Source organism: Ovis aries, chromosome 18, assembly GCF_016772045.2.
Source record: "Ovis aries strain OAR_USU_Benz2616 breed Rambouillet chromosome 18, ARS-UI_Ramb_v3.0, whole genome shotgun sequence".
In the NCBI taxonomy this organism is placed as follows: Eukaryota; Metazoa; Chordata; class Mammalia; order Artiodactyla; family Bovidae; genus Ovis; species Ovis aries.
This window is the reverse complement of record NC_056071.1, coordinates 30,285,828-30,302,619: the sequence shown is the minus strand read 5'-3', so window position 1 is coordinate 30,302,619 and position 16,792 is coordinate 30,285,828. Positions and strand designations below refer to the sequence as shown.

Sequence of the window (16,792 nt, the reverse complement as noted above, 5' to 3'; positions counted from 1 at the left end):
CAGCCCTAGATTGTTTTGCTGTTTTATTAATCTTCATTTTAAAAAAACTTTGATTGGAGTATAGTTGATTTACAGTGTTTTATTAGTTTCAGGTATACAGCAAAGTGAATCAGTTATATTAATACATGTACATATATCTACTCTTTAGATTCTTTCCTCATATAGGTCATTACAGAGTATTCAGTAGAATTCCCTGTGCTATACAGTAGGTCCTTATTAATTATCTATTTTATATATAGTAGTAAGTGTATGTCATTCTGAATCTCCCAACTTATCCTCTCCTTCCCTTAATCTCCTTAAAACATGATTTTTCATCATGTCATTCCCTTAATTTAAAAATCTACACAACTTTTTTTTTTTGGTCTGTTCAAGTTCTATAGAATTTCTGTAATAGTCTCTCTGAATGGGGAGAAGAAAGCTTGGGATGTGCTGAGGAATGGAGTCTGACCTAGTAAAACAAATCATATTTTTAATTTGTATTGTTTAAATAACTTTTTTTTAATTTGACAAATGTCCTTCAATCTAAAATCACCTAACACAGAAGACCCTCAAAGAAGTTTTGTGTGTTTGGAGGTAGATAGTCTTAGGTTGGTGAACGTGATGTCCCAGGGTTTCCAGCAATACCCCTATCCTTTTGCCATTTGTAATAGTAGGGGGAATGCCTGTCCTTGACAGAAAAAGAAGTTACTTAATAATAGTTGAGGGGCATCCCTGGTGACTCAGTGATAAAGAATCTGCCTGCCAGTGTAGGAGACTTGAATTTAATTCCTAGTCCAGGAAGATCCCACATGCCATTAGACAGCTTAGCCCATACGCCACAACTACTGAGCCTCTGCTCTCAAGCCTGGGAGCTGCAAATACTGAAGGCTGCACACCCTAGAGTCCATGCCTCACAGCAAGGAAGCCACTGCAGTGAGAAGCTCAAGCACTGCAACTAGAGAGTAGCCCTCATAACTAGAGAAAAACCTGTGTAGCAACAAAGACCCAGCACAGCCAAATGCGTAAAATTAAAGAAAATAATTTTCTCTTATCTCTTTGACATCTGTACTGTGTATCAGCACATGACAAACAGAACAAGGATATAAAGGAAATTTGTCTTTAAAAATCAATTATGTCCTAACTCCTAAACTCTTACTTATCAGCACTATCACTTAGTATTCACAGGATTACTGTGTTGCTGAAGTGGTAGTTCTAATTGACTGGCAGAATTCAGGTACACCAGTGGCATGATGCAACCATCAGCCAGATGGTTGATGAGCTTCCCAGCCTGTATTTCTGATGGCTAGGGCAGACCCTGCCGTTGACCAGCACTAACTCCCAGGCCAGTTCTGATTTGCTTTTGCTGGAGGAAAGGGAAAGCCTACCCTTGAAAAATCAGGGTGTCAAAAAATAAAGCAAAGGCCACTGGGGCTAAAAAACAAAACCAAACAAAATAAAAGCTGAGTTTATTCACTTGCCAGGCAAGGATATAGAATAAAGAAGTTCACTGAGGGGCTTCCCTGGTGGTACAGTGGCTAAGACTCCATGCGCCCAATGCAGGGGGCCTGGGTTCAATCCCTGGTCAGGGAACTAGATCCCACGTGCTACAATTAAGTGTCTGCATGATGCAACCAGATATCCCGCATGCTGCAGAAAGATGGAAGATCCCACATGCCACCTAGCAGAGCCTAAACAAGCAAACTCATAAATAAAATACACACTCAAAGGAATTCATTGATTCATTGTAGAGGAAGAAAAGTCTGGTGGTTGTTTTTTTTTGTTTTTGTTTTGTTTTTAGATGGGTGGTAGTTCTGAGGATTGAAAACTAGCATTTTGCACAGATCTGCATATGGTTGGTTAAAACAGGCCCCGTTGTTGTGACCAACATACTGTTTTGATGTCTCTTGGGTCTCTTTTCTAAGAGTTTCTAATACCCTGTTTCAAAGCCAATTAAATCTTTTATGAAGGTTCTAGACCGAACCAACCCTCTCAGAGGTCCCTGCTGGTGTGTCCAGAGTTGAGTTGGCCCTTGGGTTGGCAGTGAACAGTTTCCATTCTATACATATAGTCCAGAATATTTACAGGTAACCCCTTTATCTGCATATGTTTGATGTGGGGAACTGTGGCCTAATGTGTTGTCAGGAAATAGCTTCTCTTATCTGCCATTCTTCCCAGAAGATACAGAATTGTCTATGTGAAGATGTTTGATAACTGCTGTTTTTATCAAGTTATGTACATCTTGGGATATATATGTATTTCTAGATAGTTTCTTTAATTTCTCCTTATCTTAATACTTGAACTCTTTTACATTTTATTCTTCATTGCACTCTTCAGATATGACTCCCATTCTCTTATGACTTTGAAGTCCATGGAGAATGCTAACGCCAGGAACTGTCAGAGGATTGATAGATTTTTGCTACTTGTGGGAAGGCCTTACTGTGGATGCCCCTAGATCTTTGAGGTTCCATTTGAAATACGTGGATACTCAGCTACTTTTATTTCTTTGGGGAAAATGTGTGTATTACTTCAGATTCTCAGCAGTATTACAGGCTGCCTTTTCCTTCTTTCCTGTTTTCTAACTGAACACAGTTAATTCATTGCTAATATAACTTGTAATGCACTGGAGAGGGCTGCAGTACTTTTGGGAAAGGCCTGGTTAAGCAGTTATATCCCTTTAGAAACAGGTCAAGAAAAGACAGTCTCAGCTGGCCTACAGTTGTTTCTTGAAGATCAAGGAAAGATGAAGGGGGGAAAGCAAAATCCTTTGACTTGCACACAGTCCATCTCAGCAAATATGTTTTGCTTGGCTAAGGACATGTTGATGACCTCTTTTCTATGACTGGTATGTGAATGAATTAACAGAATTCTCCTTGGTAGCAGAGATCCAGGATCTTTTTGTAGTTTGACCCAGATTTGGTCTTCAGGATCGTTTAACAACATTTCAAATGTTTCTTGATTTATTTGCTTTCTAGTTGAGTTTTTGACATGTCTCTTTTCTAAGGCCAAGAAGAATTGGCAGTGCGATTTTTAAAAGGATTTATTTCAACAAATAGGTATGCAATGGTATTAGCAACCGAAAACCCACTAAGACATAAAAGGTTATTGTTACAAATTTTTATGCACAGTGGAGTTAAAAATGTAGTTTAGAATGTCAGCAGAAGGAAAGATTTTGTTATTTCTAATAACTTTAAAATGCAACAAATAACATACTATAATTAAGCGCTATATACTAAACTCTAATTAAATGTGGTTTGTAAGGTAAATAATAGCTTGAAATAGCAAGATTCCTGGATTTTGTACTCTATGGAAGAAGCAAGAATTTCGTTTAGAACCATTTCATTTAGCCATTGATTATAATTTGCACTGTCTTTGCATATCAAAGAAAGGGAAATCACCTTTTGTAGTTTGCTAAAGAAGTGAGATACTGCTTAAAACTGTTATGTGGCTGATCTTTTTGAAAGTGTGATAGGATCTACAAATTTTTGCTTGATTTTTCTGAGATGTATGCATAGTGTTGTTATAAGAAATCAGTACAGTCCTTAGAAATTTATAGTTTTAGTAAATAAGACAGGTAAGCAAATTTTCTTCTCAAACTCATATGTAAAATAGTAGCATATTCAAGTTAGAGGCTAGCTGTCTGGTGTAGTGGGGAGAGGAGGTCACCCTTGGTCTCAGCGTGTCCATCTATAGGCATTGGTGTGCTAGGAAAAATATACCACGTGCAGTCTTTCCGTGTGCAAGCTCAGCAAGTTTTATTAGGTTAAGTAAAGAAATTGGGCTCTAAGATGATTTTTGAATCAGCAGGTGATAAATAAGATGTGGAAGATTATTCTAGATATTCACAAACAAGATGAAAGAGTAGTAAATAATACAGTTTTTGTTAAAGGTGTGATTTCTTTAAAATGAAAAGGTAGGAAAGTAACTTGTGTAACAAAGATTTTTGAAAAGTACGTTTCAGATGGCTTCATCCCTATGAAGGATCCCTATGCTTTTCAGAAAATTCAAATTGCTTTGTACTATAAGGTATCCTTGTTGCACCAGGGCTCTTCTATATCAAAACAACTCTTAACATTTTTCATTTTGCTGATTAAACAGTATATTCGAGTCATAAAACCAGTAGAAACAGAAAAGTTGATCCTCAAGAGTATGCTCTGGAATGCAGAGGGATTGAAAATCCCCCTGTTCAGGATAAGGGAAGGTGGCATTTGGATGTAAGGAGATGTAAGGGCACAGTATGAGGAGATTTCTCTCAGGGGAGTTGTATTTTGAGGTGGTTTGTTTTTTAATAAAGAACTTTACCAGCAGGTACTGTTTCTGTACCTGCAAGGAGATCAAACCAGTCTATCCTAAAGGAAATCAGTCCTGAATATTCATTGGAAGAACTGATGCTGAAGCTGAAGCTCTAGTGCTTTGGCCACCTGATGCTAAGATCTGACTCACTGAAAAAGACCCCGATGCTGGCAGGGATTGAAGGCAGAAGGAGAAGGGGATGATAGAGGATGAGATGGTTGGATGGCATCACTGACTCGATGGACATGAGTTTGAGCTAGCTCCGGGAGTTGGCGATGGACAGGGAAGCCTGGCGTGCTGCAGTCATGGGGTCGCAAAGAGTTGGATACGACTGAGCGACTGAACTGTTTATGTGAGAACGAACTTGGGAGGCAAGTCAGCTCTTTTCCCTTAGTTTTCTTTTTCTTCCCCATTTTCACTTTTCATCTTCATTTAGCAAAACCATTTACTGTTCATTAGACATGTGTTATGTGCATTTGTTAGGCATGTAGTAACTTTATACATATCAGTTTATTTAGGGTCATTTTTGGGGGAGAGAGATATGCAAAATAGCTGCCTTTTGAAATATTTATTTTATTTTTGGCTGTGCTGGAGGACTTTCTCTAGTTGCTGCGAGCGGAGGCTACTCTCTAGTTGTGGTGTGAGGGCTTCTCTTTGAGGTGGCTTCTCTTGCTGCAGAGCACAGTCTCTAGGGTGTGCAGGCTTCAGTAGTTGCAGCCCTAGAGTGCAAGCACAGTGGTTGTGGTGCACGGGCTCAGTTCCATGGCATGTGGACTCTTCCCAGACCAGGGATCAAACCTGTGTCTCCCTCATTGGCAGGTAGATTCTTAACCATTGGACCACCAGGAAGTCCTAGAATTTCTTGACAGAAGATTCTAAAGGTGTAAAAATTATATTCTCTCGCTTGATTTTTCCCCCTTCAGCATTCTGCTATGTCTGCATTTAAGTGTTTGTAAGTTTTTTAAAAATTCCTTTTTATTAATTTATTTGTATCAAAGTGAGTTTAATGAAAACAGAATTTTGTGACAACTTTTAAGCTGACTGGAAACACTGTTGATTTCCTAAATCAGGGTTGGAAATATAATTACAAAGTTATATTATTTTCCTTAGGTATTTTGATGGTTGCATCTATTGGGATAGTGGTCCATAGTCTTGACTTCATCCATTTAGGAGAGCTAATATACCATGGGACTAAAGTGCTAAGTTGATTTACTTTAATTCATTCAGTTCATCTGGTCAGGCAGTGTGGTATAGCAGCCAGCACAGGGCCTTTATAATAGTGGTTTGAATCTTTACTCTGCTACTTACTAGCTGACCTTGACAAGATTATTTCTAGCAGAGATTCATCATTAGTAAAGTAGGGATGATATCTGCCTTGCAAGGTGGTTGTGAGAATTAACAATCTATGTAAATCACATTGTATTCTGTCTCATATATTATTTATAGTTACTCCGTAAGTGGTAGCTACAGTTACTATTACTTAACCTATTCATTGTATACATTTGCTTTTTGAGTTCATATGGTTGTGCTAATATCCAAGATAATTTACATGGTTGTTTCAAATTAGAATTAGTAAGACTTCAAAAGCTTTTATTAAATTAAAATTAGTATTTGTTTTCTCTTTCTTTGTTTCTAATTTAATAATTGAATGTCAGGCTGGTCTTCCTTGATTTGTTCTAAATATTACATGATGCTTCTTGTTTGAGATTTTGTTACCTTCTAGAATTTTTCATTAGCAGTTGTGTATGTAGAACAGCGTTGTTTTACTAAAAATTGACATTAGATTAATAGGACAATGTAGAAATTAAATAATTAAGCTCTTTTAGAAAATATGGTTATTATTATTCTCTCCATTATTATGTTTAATACTTAAATTTTATAGCTCTCTGAAACTCCCTATAGTATTACTGAAAGATGATTTTACTACTAGAAAGTAAGTGGCCTAAAATGATTGGGGTATCAGTATTTAAAGTTCAGATTTCTTATTAAAGTTACATATTCATCCTTCTTTCAGCTGTACATCTCCCTTATGGATTTCTTAAAGATTCTGTTACTACCTTAATAGTGTTCTGAGTAACTTGACTTTAATGTGATGTATATTTTATTGATGACTTTCAAAATAATTATATATTATTGAATATTTAATTATTAAATTAGAAAGATAACTTAAAATTTGATTTTACATGCTCAGTGAATTCCTGTGATTAGAAAATTCTCTCATGGTATTCTATTTTTAATTAATATACCAAGTAAAACTAATTGGAAGTATCTGAAGCCCCTGGCAAAGTCTGTAATTAGACTTGTGATTCATAATTAACTGACTTTTCTTATTCTTGCCTTTTCCTCTCCATTTGAATTAATTACTTGTGTTCTTCCTTAGTGATACCTGTCTTCCTGTGCAAGATACTGATTAGAATTCGGTGATCACTGTTTGTTGTATTTTTATAGAGAGTATCATTTTATAAGAACTTTGTTTAGTAATATAAAAAAAAACACAACCCTGAATCATATGCACTATGAAGTATACATTGAAGATTTTTGCCCACATTGTCAAATTAAGTGTTTATTTTTATCAGTGGCTGAAAGCAAGCATAGAAAATAGGCAGACTTGACAACTTTTCCTATCTTATACTTAAGGACCTGGGTTTTTCTTGTCAATCTGATTACTGTCTGCATAAGTTTGATGACATACCCATTGGTCTTGGGTCATTGAGTAGAGCTGGTTATTAATTAATTCATTATTTTAATAAAGAATTAACAGTTTGTTAAAGGTCTGCTGTATGCTTTGGATACAAGGCTTTGTACAAGGAAGCAAGAGTGATAAAAGTATTTATTAGTCACTACAACACAGGCATCAGTCAATCAGGATGGCCATAGCACTAGACTCAGGGTTTTGAAGGACCCCTCCATTCTTTACACTGTATCAGGCTTTGCTGCTTTTGTTGCTGAGTCAGAGTGGTGGTGGTGGTGATGATAGTAGGGAAACTGGGCCATCAGCAGTTATCTTAGAGTTGGTGACGTTTAGGGCAGTGACTGTTTGCCAGACCATATTACAGAAGTATTTCAGCACAACCCTTAAGGCTATAGTGGTGCGAACCAGCTGAATATTAGCTCTGCCAAGGTGTGTTCAGTCTCTGACTATAGGCTAAGAGTTAATACCCAATTTGAGAAGTAGGTAATGAAAATATGTAGACAGTACATAGGGGAAGGATTGCTTGAGTCTTTTTGGGGAAAAGTAGCGAAGACTTCTATGGTGACAAAGTCAGATTCAAGGAGGTGATCCTAACCAAGCTGAGGGGGAAATAGCACTTACAAAGGCAGAGTGTGAGAGAGTGGCAGATTCAGACATTAATGAGTAGGAGAGGTGGAAGATGAAGATGTCTCTATCTGACCCTTGGTTCTTAAGTTTGTTAAATATTTGTATACCACATTTGTATCTTTGAAATTGCTCCGTTATTGGTAAAGAACTGCTAGACTGTTTGATATTTAGCTTCTTCAACTATATCTAAATTACTTTAAGTGTAGGGAAAGAGGGAGAATAGGAATTTGTTATAGTTTGGGTCCACACCAAGCATTGATAGAGCAAGAGTGCAATGAAAAAAACTTCTCTGCTGATTCACTGAGAGGCTTCTAATGAGCGAACACAAATTCAGACAGATTGAGGATGGTGGGTTTTTTAATGACATAAAACTATTGCCCATGAGGCTTTTTGGCTGACATCATGAAACTAATTTTGCTTAATGACTGTGGAGGCCTACAAGTTCCAATGTACAGAAAAGGAAGTAAATTACTGGCCTGTCAGATTCCTGTTGCCTGTCATCTTTTATCTGAATAGGAGCTTTTGTTTCCAGACTGTCAGGAGCAAGTATGTGGACCCCTTCAGTGCTGTACTGGTATATGCTTGAATAATTCAATTCAAGGGCCATCTAAATATAGCAAATCTACAACAGTGAACGGGTGTATCTTCTTATACTTGTGTAATTTAGGGAATATATCCTTGGATATCTCTTCATGTTTCTGAGAGCTTTTGAAATATGTCAAGGATTTGTGGTGGTATAAGTTCTGCTTTTATTGTCAGAGCTGATGACTCATACCTATGAAATATAATGAACTTATATGGACAGCAGAATAAACATTTGCTCTATGACTGTTCAACTCAATGAATGATTTGAAAGCACCACTATGTGCTAGGAATTGTGAAGAATACAAAGGTGAACTACTGGCATTTTTCTGGGTATCAAATTATGTGATTTTTCTCCCTTAAGCTATATTTAGCAAAAATGACTGTCTTGATGATGATGTGTATGTAGTGTTATAACAAAGGCTACAATAAAGGTTTGAGATGCTGGTAAATATTAATAGATTATTTACTTCAAGGAAGATTTTGAAGTAATAGTTTATTTATGGCCTCATTTTTTACTGTTTTCCATCAGTGTTACTTATTTTCTCTCCACTTTCTATTACTCTGAATAATTAGAATGAGTATTTTAAGTGAAATGTATATTATATTCCAGTATCAATTCAAAAAGTATATAGATAGCATCTACTGGGCCCTAGGTATGGAGTGAGCCATTCAAAATTTGCTATCCATGGAATAAAATTACTCGATAGAAAGGAAGCTAAAATAATTAAAAAGTGAAAACTTTCAGTTCTTTTGGTGTGCTTAATGTTATGAAAGTGACAGATTCAGCCTTAAATGCACAGAATTTATATTTGGTTTAGCAGGTATGTTGTATTTTTTGTTGTTGTTTACTAAGGCTAATGGAAAACTTTAAGAAGGTATAGACTGTCTACTTTTTGAATACCGATTACCTTAACCAGCATATTACATCTGTGATTTTTTTGTAACTTATTTCACTTTTTGGGTAGCTCAGTTTCTTTAGAAATTAAGAACATTGTATATGCCATCATTTGGCTAGAACCATATCTAGGAAAACAAAAAAATGGTGAGAATCTTTGCCATAACAAATTGCTCCTTTTGTACCTTTGGTCATTCCATTTCCACTTCCTTTAATGCCCTCTTTTCCTGTGTCCTTTAACATCTTATTTAAAGGCTTGCCCAAAGCCTTACCTAACATTTCCCTTAACATTTTATTCTTTGGAATTTCTATAACATTTTGTTTGTTACACCTTTGGGGATATTTATTTTTTACTTTTTTGAATGAACCTGACCTATGTTTTCTATAGAATTATAAACTTTTTGAAAGTGTCATGAATGTTGAATTGGGCCATGAAAGATGGTAGGAATTTGGATAGGTGGAGAAGGGAGGATTTGTCCACAGGAAGGAAATAGCATAAACCAAGGTCCTCAGGACAAAAAGAACAAGATGCTTATTCAAGAATGTTAAGTAGGTTTATTTGCTTGGTATGGAAGATATGTGAATATAGTAGAAGGAGATGAAGCTGAGAAAATAGAAATGACCCTTGATGCTGAGCTGGTCAATTATGGTTATCAGTAACTCATTTTGGTCAATTTGACTGTTAGGGCTCTGGAGAGTTGGAGGAAAGCATATTTACTCTACTATACCTCTCTTATTTTCAAATTACTCCGCAGAAGAAAAGGGAGCCAGTGTTGTGATGGGATGTAAAGTGCTTGAGTTTAGGAGATGGTACTCCAGTACTGTTGCCTAGAAAATCCCATGGACAGAGGAGCCTGGTAGGCTGTGGTCCATGGGGTTGCGAAGAGTCAGACACGACTGAGTGACTTCCCTTTCACTTTTCACTTTCATGCATTGGAGAAGGAAATGGCAACCCACTCCAGTGTTCTTGCCTGGAGAATCCCAGGGATGGGGGAGCCTGGTGGGCTGCCGTCTATGGGGTTGCACAGAGTCAGACACGACTGAAGTGATTTAGCTGCAGCAGCAGGCCAGGAAGACTGGAATTTCTGGGTACTTCCTTTGTAACGTGATGCAGAAGAAAGATGATGTTCCTTCTAGTTGTAATATACTGTGATACCATGGCACACTTTAGAATTTGGATTAGAGCTGCCACTGTGACCTGATTTACCTGGTTATGAATTGTTTAGTTCAGAGGTTAGCAAAATTTTTTCTGTAAAGGGTGAGATAGTAAATATTTTGAGTTTCATGGCTATATACTGTCTCCATTGCATATTCCTTTTTTTTTTTTAACTGACTTAAAAATACAAAAATCATTGTCAGGGGCCAGACAAAAATAGGAATGGACTGGATTTGGCTGCCAGGCCATAGTTTAACCCTTGATTTTGTTAACTGGGGCAATTATTACTTAAGGTTTCTAAAATTTAGAAACCAAGACCAGCTTAGTGATAGGGTTTTTCCATTTGCCTGTATTTTTATTGAATAGTTATAATTTTGGGCTTCCCTAGTGGCTCAAACAGTAGAGTCCACCCCCAATGCAAGAGACTCGGGTTCTATCCCTGGGTCAGGAAGATCCCCAGGAGGAGGGAATGGCAACCTACTCCAGTATTCTTGCCTGGAGAATTCCATGGACAGAGGAGCCTTGTGGGCTGTAGTCCATGGGATCCCATATAGTCTTACATGACTGAGCAACTAACACACACACACACATACACACATACACACAGTTATAACATATTTTCTAAAGATCAGGAAGCCAATACTCATCGAAAATTGTTTATTCATTTTCTTGCATCTTGATAATTTTGTGTTTCAGATTATGTCCTTCATTTCTAAGTGCCTTGAAAGCTCCCTGATGTCTCAAATATTTTACTCATTTTAGGATTAATGCCCAGATATTTCTTGCGTTATATCTTTGATGTCTAAGACTATTTTATTCTGATATTTAATAGCTGTATCTTGATAAACACACATTGCTCTGGCACTTCTTAATGACTATTAGTATAAATAATATAGTATTTGTATTTAATTTAAACTATGAACAGTTTAGTATTTTTTGGATATAATGTGTAAGTCCAAACATCAAACTTGAGAAAGCAATATATTATACAGTTGTAACTAAACATAATAATTTAATCCCTGTGCCCATTGGTTTACAATCATTTTTGAATCAGACTCTCTTTTATGTTTGCCCCAGTTTTTTTGCTTCGAATGTATTCCCTGTAATAGAGTAGGCATCTTAGATGTTTCTGACGTGAGAAGGTAGTACACTTTTTCATGTTTAACTCCTGTCCCCACTATCTTGAATTGCCATGCTCTGTGACAAATATTTCCTATTATATCCTTCCCTATTGATCATAGCTTATAAGTTATATCATTGTATGTTTCTATTTGATTAACCTAATACTCCTGGTTCTTTTTGTTTAATGCTATCTTCATTGCCACATTTATCTCTTTCTGTGTTTCATTTTTCTACTATTAATGTTATAATTATAAACACTGTAGTGATTTTTATATTTGTAAAAGCTTTTAATTATTTAAATAAATGATTAAATAATAAAAAACTTAATGAATATTTATCAATGCATATAATCATTATAATATTAATAAACATAATTAAAAATACATAAATTCAAAGCAGTACATGTCAGTGTTAAATATTATGGAAGTTTTAAGCTTATTTTCGGAAAGACTAGGTAAATAATCATTAATGCATACAATTCTTAGAAATAGTCATGACCTAACTGTCATTTGCTGGTGAAAAGGTGATAAACAGATGTTGATGCTTGCTGTTGATGCTTGCAGATTGCTGATGCTTGTACTTTCATTGGCACATCTAACTGAACCTTGGGAAATAGCACCCAGGTTCAGAAGCATAACTCTAACCACACAGACTGCTGTTTGTACATGGAAGCATGCAATCAATACTGAACGGATAAATTAGTAAAATCTCAGACTGATTCCAGGTTTCAGAGTTTGGTTCGCCATAAAATGCCATTAACATAAGCATAAATGTACATACTTACTCGGAGCATTTTGAAAGTACAAAACATATGGAAAAACTTGAATTACCTATAATCTTTATATAAAGTACTACTGAGGAGACTGAAAAAGTTGGCTTAAAGCTCAACATTCAGAAAACTAAGATCATGGCATCTGGTCCCATCACTTCATGGGAAATAGATGGGGAAACAGTGGAAACAGTGTCAGACTTTACCTTGAGGGGCTCTAAAATCACTGCAGATGGTGATTGCAGCCATGAAATTAAAAGACGCTTACTCCTTGGAAGGAAAGTTATGCCCAACCTAGATAGCATATTGAAAAGCAGAGACATTACTTTGCCAACAAAGGTCCGTCTAGTCAAGGCTATGGTTTTTCTTGTGGTCATGTATGGATGTGAGAGTTGGACTGTGAAGAAAGCTGAGCACCAAAGAATTGATGCTTTTGAACTGTGGTGTTGGAGAAGACTCTTGAGAGGCCTTTGGACTGCAAGGAGATCCAACCAGTCCATTCTAAAGGAGATCAGTCCTGGGTGTTCTTTGGAAGGAATGATACTAAAGCTGAAACTCCAGTACTTTGGCCACCTCATGCGAAGAGTTGACTCATTGGAAAAGACTCTGATGCTGGGAGGAATTGGGGGCAGGAGGAGAAGGGGACAGCAGAAGATGAGATGGCTGGATGGCATCACGGACTCAATGGACATGAGTCTGAGTGAACTCTGGGAGTTGGTGATGGACAGGGAGGCCTGGCATGCTGCGATTCATGGGGTCTCAGAGAGTCGGACATGACTAAGCATCTGAACTGAACTGAACTGAACTGATGCTATCGTAACAGTCCTCCAAATCTCAGTGGTTTAATACAACAAAGTTTAATTTTTGCTCGTGCTACATGTCTAATACATATCAACAGTGTCTTCTGTCTCTCTCTTTGGAGTCATTTAGTGAACCATCCTAATCAGAGCTCCATCTTGTTACTTGGGTAGGCCTTCCAATTGTGTACTGGTTTCTGAAACTTGTGGACTTCCCTGGTGGCTCAGACAGTAAAGTGTCTGTCTACAATGTGAGAGACCTGGGTTCGATCCCTGGGTCAAGAAGTTCCCTGGAGAAGGAAATGGCAACCCACTCCAGTACTCTTACCTAGAAAATCCCACGGATGGAGGAGCCTGGTATCCATGGGGTCGCAAAGAATCGAACACGACTGACTTCACTTTCTTTCCTGGATCTTATGCTTGATAGTATCTCATATGTCGGTATACATTTTAGTGGCTAAAGCAAGTCACATAGCCCAGAGATGAAACAGAGCAGTGAAGTGCAATTCTACTGTGAGTCTCAGAAGGAGGATAATTGGAACAGCACTAATAACTAACATCTTATTTTAAAAACAACTCTAATTTTATTGATGAAAGATGATATCTCAGTTTGATTTCCTTGGCCAATATAGATGAGTTTTCATAGTTTATCAGCCATTTGTTTCATATACTCTTCCCTTTTACTTAAGTTTATTATAAACACATGCTGTTGGTTTACTTTTTCATTTTCAGATATTTTGAGTACCGTCATTTTTGTGAGGATAGGAGGTCATGATGGTGATTTTATAGGGAGTGCAGACTTTTAGAAAATGCCTTTTCTTTTGAAAACTTGAGCAGGTAAAAGAAAAATATTCCTCTTGAATTGATTCCCCTCATCCCTTGTTAATATATGTTTTGATACTCTTTTTTTTTTAAATTTCAAGAGTTGTCAAAATATTAAATAATTATAGATAATAGAAAGTTTAGCAGAATTAATATCCTTGACAGTCTACAGATTTCTAAAGAACAACTTGAACATAAAATTTGAACAGTCAAGTTAGGTTTCTCCTCTTGAAAAAATTAAGTTCCCTACTCAGATTTAGTCATATTGACCACATCGTTTTCCTTTTTTTTTCAATTCAGGTGTCTGCCTAAGCTGGAACTTATGCCATAAATATTTTTCTGTGGATTTTTCTGAAAACCCAAGGTAAGATATTTTATGAATACACGTGTCTTTTAAAATGTATTTATAATGAGAAATAATTGTTTCTGAAAAATTTAAGGCTTTAAAAATTTAGTGTCTTTTCCTCTGAGTTTTAATAGGAAGCAAATACTATTTATTATAAAGCTATATATATAGCATGCTTACTTTTAATTTGTAAGACATTTGATTGGAATGAATGGAGCTGGTTCTAGTGATTAAAATAGCTTTGAGTGAATTTTTACTTTGTTTTTCATACGCAAAGATGGAATTCACACAGCTGTTCTCTGACACACACTTGAGAAAGATATTGGCATTATAATCTTATATTTTTAAAGGCAAACCTTTAATTAGTTAAGTCCTAGATTATAATATCTGGTAACTATTTTAATAGTTCTGTTATTTAGAGTTTTCTACCACTCTGTTCTCTTGGAGCTGATTATTTTCTTTAGTTCCCACTGTTTGGGGGGCTTATAAAATAAGGATATATCCTTTAGTATGTTAGTGTTTGATTTCTGTGGCTGGTGTTCTACTCCGATAGTATCATAGCCCTTTTCCTTTTCTTATGTGTCTTGGCTCAAATCTTCATCTTTAGATTTTTTAAAATATACAATTATAAGTCTGTCACCTGGTCTTTCCACCTTGAATCCAGCTCCGCCCTAAGCCATTCTTGTCACACTTATAAGGGTGCTTTTTCTAAAAGATAAATGTCATCATGTTAGTCCATGACTCAGAGTCCTTCAGTACCTTTACATTGTTTAAAGGATATTTTACAAACTCCTTTACAAAGCAGTATATTCTGCTTTTATCCATTTTTCATTTCACTGGTTCTCTGAGAGTGTTGGGAACTAACATTAAAAAAAACAGCTTTACTGAGAAATAATTTACATATCATAAAATTCACTTGTTTATTTAAATTTGGTGTTTAATTAAATTTACAGAGTTATGCAACTATCATCTCAGTCTAATTTTAGAATATGTTTATTACTCCAAAGAGAAATCAGTACTCATTAGCAGTCACTTCTCATTCCTCCCTCTACTCAGTCCCAGGCAACTACTAATCTACTTTCTCTTTGGAGAGCTGCCTATTCTGGACATTTCATATAACTGAAATTGTACAATGTGTAGTCTTTTGTGACTTACTTCTTTCATCTAGCATAAAGTTTTCAAGGTTCAGCCATGGTTCATTCATCACGAACCAGTACTTCTTTCCTTTTTATGGGTGAATAATATTCTATTGTATGTGTCAGGGATTTAGCTGACTTAAGAGAGAGAGACAGAGGGAGAGATGGGGTTGAGGGTAGGGGTAGTACTGAGCGTCCAAGTGTCAAGAGTAGCTGGTTAAAAACAACGTTCCAAAATGAAAGTGATGGTCTAGCCTTTATTCACTTGCTGAGATAGTATAAGCAAGAGGCGACACCTGAGAAAGTACAGGTCCTCTCACTCAGGGAATCAGTATGGGGGTAGGGGAGCGGTGGGGGGAGTCCTCTCACAGCTGAGGGAGCGCTAAACAAAAAGTTCCTGCAGTTTTATGGACCCAGGGCTATTTGGAGGCTGAGACGGAAGGGCTAGAGTATGGAGCCAAGAGTAGAGAAAATCTCTAATGTTTCCTTCCTAATGTGAAGATCGCAGAAGAAGCACCTGAGGAAAGGCCTCAGCTGCAGGCCACAGATTAAAGAAACTCCTGGAAGAATGTACCTGGGCTAGGGATGCAGCTGTGCTAAAGAGCATGGTCAACCTGGGGGCCTGCATCCTTGACCACAACTTTGTTCAGAGACTGCAGTGTGTTGGCTGTGTACCAAATCTGGTGAGGGAAGGGCAGGTTTCCCATGTGAGGTCTGCTGGGGCCTTTGTAGTAATTTTTGGCTGGGTTGGAAAAGTCATAGGTGGATTTCTTGGTCAGGAGCTGTACTCTGCTATATGTGTATACCATATTTTGCTTATCTGTTCATCAGTTGGTGAACATTTAGATTGTTCCTACATTTTGGTTATGAATATTTTGCTGTGAACAGTTGTGTATAAGTTTTTGTGTGTACATGTTTTCATTTCTCTCAGTTATATACCTAAGAGTGGAATTGTTGGGTCATTTGGTAAATCCATGTCTAGTATTTTGAGAAACTGCCAAATAGTTTTCCAAGGAGACCGTATCATTTTACATTCCCACCAGCAGTGTATGATTTGTTTTGCCATATCATCACCAACATTTGTTATTGTCCTCTTTTTTTTTTTTAATTACAGCTATTCTAATGGTTGTAAACCACTCATTGTGGTTTTGATTTGTACTTCACTAATGGCTAATGATGTTGAGTATCTTTCCATGTGCTTAACGGCCATTTGTATATCTTTTTTTGAGAAAGGCCTATGCAAATCCTTTGCCCATTTAAAAATTAGGTTATTCTTTGATTGTAAGAGTTCTTTATATATCCTGGATAAAGTCACTTATGAAATATATGATTTGCAAATATTTTCTCCCCTTCTGTGAGTTGTCATTTCACTTTATCAGTATTGTTCTTTGAAGCACAAAGATTTTATTTTTATCTGTTTCTTTTATCGCTTATGATTTTGGTGTTTTATCTAAGAAATCCATGGTAATGGAGATTAATTTGTATTTTCTTTCAAATATGAGTTTTAATGTTTTAGATCTTAAATTTAGATCTGTGTTTTATTTTGAGTTAATTTTTATATGTGATGTGAAGTACA

General features: G+C 36.5%; 1 protein-coding gene across 7 annotated transcripts in view; it reads left to right on the top strand.

Moving 5' to 3' along the window:
- Positions 1–16,792, top strand: part of PEAK1 (pseudopodium enriched atypical kinase 1) — a 328,690-nt gene that overhangs the window by 43,668 nt on the left and 268,230 nt on the right. For all 7 annotated transcript variants that reach the window (XR_009597237.1, XR_009597236.1, XM_042235200.1 and 4 more), the window contains exon 2: positions 14,035–14,098. The gene's annotated coding sequence lies outside the window, so the exon portion shown is untranslated. The remainder of the gene's footprint in view (positions 1–14,034; positions 14,099–16,792) is intronic.